The 9,186-nt window shown below is 39.0% G+C and overlaps 1 long non-coding RNA gene across 5 annotated transcripts; it reads right to left on the bottom strand.

Moving 5' to 3' along the window:
• Positions 1-4,055: 4,055 nt before the first annotated feature.
• Positions 4,056-8,940, bottom strand: LOC127725330 (uncharacterized). Of its 5 annotated transcripts, none has more exons than XR_007992924.1 (4): positions 7,261-8,940; positions 6,622-6,904; positions 5,566-5,743; positions 4,637-5,235 (listed from the first exon to the last, which is right to left on the bottom strand). It is a non-coding gene; the product is annotated as an uncharacterized LOC127725330 (long non-coding RNA). The 5 variants fall into 5 exon arrangements; XR_007992926.1 differs by having other exon boundaries at positions 5,566-5,948; positions 6,837-6,904; XR_007992927.1 differs by lacking the exon at positions 6,622-6,904 and having other exon boundaries at positions 5,566-6,016; positions 7,261-8,591; positions 8,769-8,940.
• Positions 8,941-9,186: the final 246 nt, after the last annotated feature.

Genomic DNA, 9,186 nt, shown 5'->3' with positions numbered 1-9,186 from the left:
TTACAAATCGATTCCGGAGATGAATAATGCGGATGTGACTGTCTTGACGTAACTTCGTTTCACGTTGCCTGCAACCTCGGGGACGATTATTTGTCGTGCCAGTATCTCTAAGACGAGTCTTAAGCCTTTCAATATTCATTCTAGAGACATTGGGATGATTTGCAACCTGTACTAGAGTCATTTGTGCTGCCAACAACACAATAGCTCGTTCTCTCTCATTATGACGTAGACGTGGCATTGACTTACGTGTAACTTTTTCAATTTTTTAATGCGACCTTTTGTTAACAATAGTGCTCGACACATTTAATGACCAAAAGGACAACTCAATTCCATCTTGATACAGGTAAATGTTTAAAAAAATGCTTATTTGTTTAAAATCAGAAAATGACGTAACGTCGTCTTCGAATTTTTAACAAATTAGTAAATGATAGATAAATCATTCAGGTCACTAGTTTTAATCTTGAAAATATTATAAATTAATATATGTAATTTCTTGTAATTAAAAACCAGGGTAACGTTTCTATTTTTGCCTAGTAAACATTTATTTATATCAGACAATGCACGCACGTGGACGAGGGTACTTATACCGTCTTTAAGAATGTTGCGCTTGGATTGTCAATGATAAAGTTAACTGGTCTGTATGTAGTTTTACTATCATATCTTTTTAACAACTCAGTACTCTTTGTGGATTTTGTTTTATTCTGGTACAAAACCTCTGATATAAATAGACTTTTGAAAGAATACAAAGTAGACTGTCTATTAAGTCTGTAATAGTATATAGATTTTTAGGTTTTATACCAGCTGGCCTTCGCACTAAAGTTCTTTCATCTTCATCGTTTTCGTTTTCGAAATACCCTTGAAAAAAATTCAGCCAGTGTTCAGCCTTCTCTTTATCAGTACTTACATAACACATTTTACAATCTCTTTCATCATATAATTCGGATGGGGGAATTTAGATTTTCATTTCGACTTCATATGACAAGAAATTCTTCTTTGCTGACTCTGATATGTCTTTTCCACGATTTTCACGTTCTTGTCTGACATTTGAGCTCTAGTTTCAGATTTTTTAACATAGTGCCCTTCGATACCTTGCGCAAAAGATGCGCCTGTTTCTCCTCTACAAGACCTATATAGTCATACCCCGTGACACCCCTCATTATTTTTCTCTAGAAACCATGGAATAGACCAACCCCCCGGTTTTTAACAATTTTTTTTTTCAAATCTTGAGCTCTAGTTTCAGATTTTTGAACATAGCGCCCTTCGGTACCTTGCGCAAAAGATGCGCCTGTTTCTCCTCTACAAGACCTATATAGTCATACCCCGTGACACCTCTCATTATTTTTCTGTAGAAGCCATGGAATAGGCCAACCCCCCTGCTTTTAACAATTTTTTTCAAAATTTTGAGCTCTAGTTTCAGATTTTTGAACATAGCGCCCTTCGATACCTTGCGAAAAAGATGCGCCTGTTTCATACCCCGTGACACCCTATATTATTTTTCTCTAGAAGCCATAGAATAGGCCAACCCCCCTGTTTTAAACAATTTTTTTCAAAATTTTGAGCTCTAGTTTCAGATTTTTGAACATAGCGCCCTTCGGTACCTATCGCAAAAAATGCGCCTGTTTCTCCTCTACAAGACCTATATAGTCATACCCCGTGACACCCCTCATTATTTTTCTCTAGAAGCCATGGATTAGACCAACCCCCCTGGTTTTTTTAAATTTTGAGCTCTAGTTTCAGATTTTTGAACATAGCGCCCTTCGATACCTTGCGCAAGAGATGCGCGTGAATCTCCTCTACAAGACCTATATAGTCATACCCCGTGACACCCCTCATTATTTTTCTCTACAAGCCATGGAATAGGCCAACTCCCCTGTTATTAACATTTGTTTTCAAAATTTTGAGCTCTAGTTTCAGATTTTTGAACATAGCGCCCTTCGATACCTTGCGCAAAAGATGCACCTGTTTCATACCCCGGGACACCATTCATTATTTTTCTCTACAAGCCATGGAATAGGCCAACCTCCATGTTTTAAACAATTTTTTTTCAAAATTTTGAGCTCTAGTTTCAGATTTTTGAACATAGCGCCCTTCTGTACCTTGCGCAAAAGATGCGCCTGTTTCTCCTCTACAAGACCTATAAAGTCATACCCCGTGACATTCCTTATTATTTTTCTCTAGAAGCCATGGAATAGACCAACCCCCCTGTTTTTTTTTAAATTTTGAGCTCTAGTTTCAGATTTTTGAACATAGCGCCCTTCGATACCTTGCGCAAAAGATGCGCCTGTCTCTCCTCTACAAGACCTATATAGTCATACCCCGTGACACCCCTCATTATTTTTCTCTAGAAGCCATGGAATAGGCCAACCCCCCTGTTTTTAACATTTTTTTCAAAATTTTGAGCTCTAGTTTCAGATTTTTGAACATAGCGCCCTTCGATACCTTCCGCAAAAGATGCGCCGGTTTCTCCTCTACAAGACCTATATAGTCATACCCCGTGACATCCCTCATTATTTTTCTCTAGAAGCCATGGAATAGACCAACCCTCCTGTTTTTAACATTTTTTTCAAAATTTTGAGCTCTAGTTTCAGATTTTTTAACATAGCGCCCTTCGATACCTTGCGCAAAAGATGCGCCTGTTTCTCTTCTACAAGAGCTATATAGTCATACCCCGTGACACCCCTCATTATTTTTCTCTAGAAGCCATGGAATAGACCAACCCCCCGGTTTTTAACATTTTTTTTTTTAAATCTTGAGCTCTAGTTTCATATTTCTGAACATAGCGCCCTTCGGTACCTTGCGCAAAAGATGCGCCTATTTCTCCTCTACAAGACCTATATAGTCAAACCCCGTGACACCCCTCATTATTTTTCTCTAGAAGCCATGGAATAGACCAACCCCCCTGTTTTTAACAATTCTTTTTTTATAATTTTGAGCTCTACTTTCAGATTTTTGAACATAGTGCCCTTCGATACCTTGCGCAAAAGATGCGCCTGTTTCTTCTCTACAAGACCTATATAGTCATACCCCGTGACACCCCTTATTATTTTTCTCTAGAAGCCATGGAATAGACAAACCCCCCTGTTTTTTTTTAAATTTTGAGCTCTAGTTTCAGATTTTTGAACATAGCGCCCTTCGATACTTTGCGCAAAAGATGCGCCTGTTTCTCCTCTACAAGACCTATATAGTCATACCCCGTGACACCCCTCATTATTTTTCTCTAAAAGCCATGGAATAGTCCAACCCCCCTGTTTTTAACATTTTTTTTCAAAATTTTGAGCTCTAGTTTCAGATTTTTGAACAAAGCGCCCTTCGATACCTTGCGCAAAAAATGCGCCTGTTTCTCCTCTACAAGACCTATATAGTCATACCCCGTGACACCCCTCATTATTATTCTCTAGAAGCCATGGAATAGACCAACCCCCCTGTTTTTAACAATTTTTTTGAAAATTTTGAGCTCTAGTTTCAGATTTTTGAACAAAGCGCCCTTCGATACCTTGCGCAAAAGATGCGCCTGTTTCTCCTCTACAAGACCTATATAGTCATACCCCGTGACACCCCTCATTATTTTTTTCTAGAAGCCATGGAATAGACAATCCCCACTGTTTTTAACAATTTTTTTTTTAAATCTTGAGCTCTAGTTTCAGATTTTTGAATATAGCGCTCTTCGGTACCTTGCGCAAAAGATGCGCATGTTTCTCTTCTACAAGACCTATATAGTCAAACCCCGTGACACCCCTCATTACTTTTCTCTAGAAGCCATGGAATAGACCAACCCCCCTGTTTTTAACAATTTTTTTTTTTAATTTTGAGCTCTAGTTTCAGATTTTTGAACATAGTGCCCTTCGATACCTTGCGCAAAAAATGCGCCTGCTTCTCCTCTACAAGACCTATATAGTCATACCCCGTGACACCCCTCATTATTTTTCTCTAGAAGCCATGGAATAAACCAATCCCCCTGTTTTTAACAATTTTTTTCAAAATTTTGAGCTCTAGTTTCAGATTTTTGAACATAGCGCCCTTCGATACCTTGCGCAAAAAATGCACCTGTTTCATACCCCGTGACACCCCTCATTATTTTTCTATAGAAGCCATGGAATAGGCCAACCCCCCTGTTATTAACATTTTTTTTCAAAATTTTGAGCTCTAGTTTCAGATTTTTGAATATAGTGCCCTTCGATACCTTGCGCAAAAGATGCGCCTGTTTCTCCTCTAGAAGACCTATATACTCATACCCCGTGACACCCCTCATTATTTTTCTCTAGAAGCCATAGAATAGACCAACCCCACTGTTTTTAACAATTTTTTTTTTAAATCTTGAGCTCTAGTTTCAGATTTTTGAACATAGTGCCCTTCGATACCTTGCGCAAAAGATGCGCCTGTTTCTCCTCTACAAGACCTATATAGTCATACCCCGTGACACCCCTTATTATTTTTCTCTAGAAGCCATGGAATAGACCAACCCCCCTGTTTTTTTTTAAATTTTGAGCTCTAGTTTCAGATTTTTGAACATAGCGCCCTTCGATATCTTGCGCAAAAGATGCGCCTGCTTCTCCTCTACAAGACCTATATAGTCATACCCCGTGACACCCCTCATTATTTTTCTCTAGAAGCCATGGAATAGACCAACCCCCCGGTTTTTAACATTTTTTTTCAAAATTTTGAGCTCTAGTTTCAGATTTTTTAACATAGCGCCCTTCGATACCTTGCGCAAAATATGCGCCTGTTTCTCTCCTACAAGACCTATATAGTCATACCCCGTGACACCCCTCATTATTTTTGTCTAGAAGCCATGGAATAGACCAACCCCCCGGTTTTTAACAATTTTTTTTTTAAATCTTGAGCTCTAGTTTAATATTTTTGAACATAGCGCCCTTCGGTACCTTGCGCAAAAGATGCGCCTGTTTCTCCTCTACAAGACCTATATAGTCAAACCCCGTGACACCCCTCATTATTTTTCTCTAGAAGCCATGGAATAGACCAGCCCACCTGTTTTTAACAATTTTTTTTCAAAATTTTGAGCTCTAGTTACAGATTTTTGAACATAGCGCCCTTCGATACCTTGCGCAAAAGATGCGCCTGTTTCTCCTCTACAAGACCTATATAGTCATACCCCGTGACACCCCTCATTATTTTTCTCTAGAAGCCATGGAATAGGCCAACCCCCCTGTTTTTAACATTTTTTTTCAAAATTTTGAGCTCTAGTTTCAGATTTTTGAACATAGCGCCCTTCGATATCTTGCGCAAAAAATGCGCCTGTTTCTCCTCTACAAGACCTATATAGTCATACCCCGTGACACCCCTCATTATTTTTCTCTAGAAGCCATGGAATAGACCAACCCCCCTGTTTTTAACAATTTTTTTCAAAATTTTGAGCTCTAGTTTCAGATTTTTGAACATAGCGCCCTTCGATACCTTGCGCAAAAGATGCGCCTGTGTGATACCCCGTGACACCCCTCATTATTTTTTTCTAGAAGCCATTGAATAGGCCAACCCCCTGTTATTAACATTTTTTTTCAAAATTTTGAGCTCTAGTTTCAGATTTTTGAACATAGCGCCTTTCTATACCTTGCGCAAAAGATGCGCCTGTTTCTCCTCTACAAGACCTATATAGTCATACCCCGTGACACCCCTCATTATTTTTTTCTAGAAGCCATGGAATAGACAAACCCCACTGTTTTTAACAATTTTTTTTTTAAATCTTGAGCTCTAGTTTCAGATTTTTGAACATAGTGCCCTTCGATACCTTGCGCAAAAGATGCGCCTGTTTCTCCTCTACAAGACCTATATAGTCATACCCCGTGACACCCCTTATTATTTTTCTCTAGAAGCCATGGAACAGACCAACCCCCCTGTTTTTTTTTAAATTTTGAGCTCTAGTTTCAGATTTTTGAACATAGCGCCCTTCGATACCTTGCGCAAAAGATGCTCCTGTTTCTCCTCTACAAGACCTATATAGTCATACCCCGTGACACCCCTCATTATTTTTCTCTAGAAGACATGGAATAGACCAACCCCCCTGTTTTTAACATTTTTTTTCAAAATTTTGAGCTCTAGTTTCAGATTTTTTAACATAGCGCCCTTCGATACCTTGCGCAAAAGATGCGCCTGTTTCTCTTCTAGAAGACCTATATAGTCATACCCCGTGACACCCCTCATTATTTTTCTGTAGAAGCCATGGAATAGACCAACCCCCCGGTTTTTAACAATTTTTTTTTTTAAATCTTGAGCTCTAGTTTCATATTTTTGAACATAGCGCCCTTCGGTACCTTGCGCAAAAGATGCGCCTGTTTCTCCTCTACAAGACCTATATAGTCAAAACCCGTGACACCCCTCATTATTTTTCTCTAGAAGCCATGGAATAGACCAGCCCACCTGTTTTTAACAATTTTTTTTTTTTAATTTTGAGCTCTAGTTTCATATTTTTGAACATAGCGCCCTTCGATACCTTGCGCAAAAGATGCGCCTGTTTCTCCTCTACAAGACCTATATAGTCATACCCCGTGACACCCCTCATTATTTTTCTCTAGAAGCCATGGAATAGGCCAACCCCCTGTTTTTAACATTTTTTTTCAAAATTTTGAGCTCTAGTTTCATATTTTTGAACATAGCGATCTTCGATACCTTGCGCAAAAAATGCGCCTGTTTCTCCTCTACAAGACCTATATAGTCATACCCCGTGACAACCCTCATTATTTTTCTCTAGAAGCCATGGAATAGTCCAACCCCCCTGTTTTTAACAATTTTTTTCAAAATTTTGAGCTCTAGTTTCAGATTTTTGAACATAGCGCCCTTCGATACCTTGCGCAAAAGATGCGCCTGTTTCTCCTCTACAAGACCTATATAGTCATACCCCGTGACACCCCTCATTATTTTTCTCTAGAAGCCATGGAATAGACCAACCCCCCTGTTTTTAACATTTTTTTTCAAAATTTTGAGCTCTAGTTTCAGATTTTTTAACATAGCGCCCTTCGATACCTTGCGCAAAATATGCGCCTGTTTCTCTTCTAGAAGACCTATATAGTCATACCCCGTGACACCCCTCATTATTTTTCTGTAGAAGCCATGGAATAGACCAACCCCCCGGTTTTTAACAATTTTTTTTTTTAAATCTTGAGCTCTAGTTTCATATTTTTGAACATAGCGCCCTTCGGTACCTTGCGCAAAAGATGCGCCTGTTTCTCCTCTACAAGACCTATATAGTCAAAACCCGTGACACCCCTCATTATTTTTCTCTAGAAGCCATGGAATAGACCAGCCCACCTGTTTTTAACAATTTTTTTTTTTTAATTTTGAGCTCTAGTTTCATATTTTTGAACATAGCGCCCTTCGATACCTTGCGCAAAAGATGCGCCTGTTTCTCCTCTACAAGACCTATATAGTCATACCCCGTGACACCCCTCATTATTTTTCTCTAGAAGCCATGGAATAGGCCAACCCCCTGTTTTTAACATTTTTTTTCAAAATTTTGAGCTCTAGTTTCATATTTTTGAACATAGCGCCCTTCGATACCTTGCGCAAAAAATGCGCCTGTTTCTCCTCTACAAGACCTATATAGTCATACCCCGTGACAACCCTCATTATTTTTCTCTAGAAGCCATGGAATAGACAAACCCCACTGTTTTTAACAATTTTTTTTTTAAATCTTGAGCTCTAGTTTCAGATTTTTGAACATAGTGCTCTTCGGTACCTTGCGCAAAAGATGCGCCTGTTTCTCTTCTACAAGACCTATATAGTCAAACCCCGGGACACCCTTTATTATTTTTCTCTGGAAGCCATGGAATAGACCAACCCCCCTGTTTTTAACAATTTTTTTTTTTTATTTTGAGCTCTAGTTTCAGATTTTTGAACATAGTGCCCTTCGATACCTTGCGCAAAAAATGCGCCTGTTTCTCCTCTACAAGACCTATATAGTCAAACCCCGTGACACCCCTTATTATTTTTCTCTAGAAGCCATGGAATAGACCAATCCCTTTGTTTTTAACAATTTTTTTTCAAAAATTTGAGCTCTAGTTTCAGATTTTTGAACATAGCGCCCTTCGATACCTTGCGCAAAAGATGCGCCTGTTTCATACCCCGTGACACCCCTCATTATTTTTCTCTAGAAGCCATGGAATAGGCCAACCCCCCTGTTATTAACAATTTTTTTTCAAAATTTTGAGCTCTAGTTTCAGATTTTTGAACATAGTGTCCTTCGATACCTTGCGCAAAAGATGCGCCTGTTTCTCCTCTACCAGACCTATATAGTCATACCCCGTGACACCCCTCATTATTTTTCTCTAGAAGCCATGGAATAGACCAACCCCACTGTTTTAACAATTTTTTTTTTAAATCTTGAGCTCTAGTTTCAGATTTTTGAACATAGCGCCCTTCGGTACCTTGCGCAAAAGATGCGCCTGTTTCTTCTCTACAAGACCTATATAGTCAAACCCCGTGACACCCCTCATTATTTTTCTCTTTAAGCCATGGAATAGACCAACCCCCCTGTTTTTAACAATTTTTTTTTTTAATTTTGAGCTCTAGTTTCAGATTTTTGAACATAGTGCCCTTCGATACCTTGCGCAAAAGATGCGCATGTTTCTCCTCTACAAGACCTATATAGTCATACACCGTGACACCCCTCATAATTTTTCTCTAGAAGCCATGGAATAGGCCAACCCCCCTGTTTTTTACATTTTTTTTCAAAATTTTGAGCTCTAGTTTCAGATTTTTGAACATAGCGCCCTTCGATACCTTGGGCAAAAGATGCGCCTGTTTCTCTTCTACAAGACCTATATAGTCATACCCCGTGACACCCCTCATTATTTTTCTCTAGAAGCCATTGAATAGGCCAACCCCCATTTCTGCAAATGTGTATCTTAGTTCAATTTAACAATGACATCAAAGGTGCTGTATTTTACAGGGAAGGACTTCTTTTACATACGTTCTAAATTGAAGTGGGTGCATTAGTGGTCTTACACCTACAAATATTCCCTTGACAGATGCAGATCTACTGTGGTACTGAATATTAGCCTAAAAAGAGATGTGACTTGTTTTATCACTGTCATTTTATGATAGAGTTGAAATTGCAATATTTGGACGGAATGTGTGCCTTTTTAAATATTTTTCATTTAACGGCCGTTGCTGTCTCATTCATTTTTTCGGTTGGTAGATATATCGCCTTATTGTTCGCTGGCTTATTGTTCGCTA

Source organism: Mytilus californianus, unplaced genomic scaffold (genome assembly GCF_021869535.1).
Source record: "Mytilus californianus isolate M0D057914Y unplaced genomic scaffold, xbMytCali1.0.p SCAF_15, whole genome shotgun sequence".
NCBI classification, from domain to species: Eukaryota; Metazoa; Mollusca; class Bivalvia; order Mytilida; family Mytilidae; genus Mytilus; species Mytilus californianus.
This window is presented reverse-complemented; position numbering and strand designations above follow the sequence as displayed.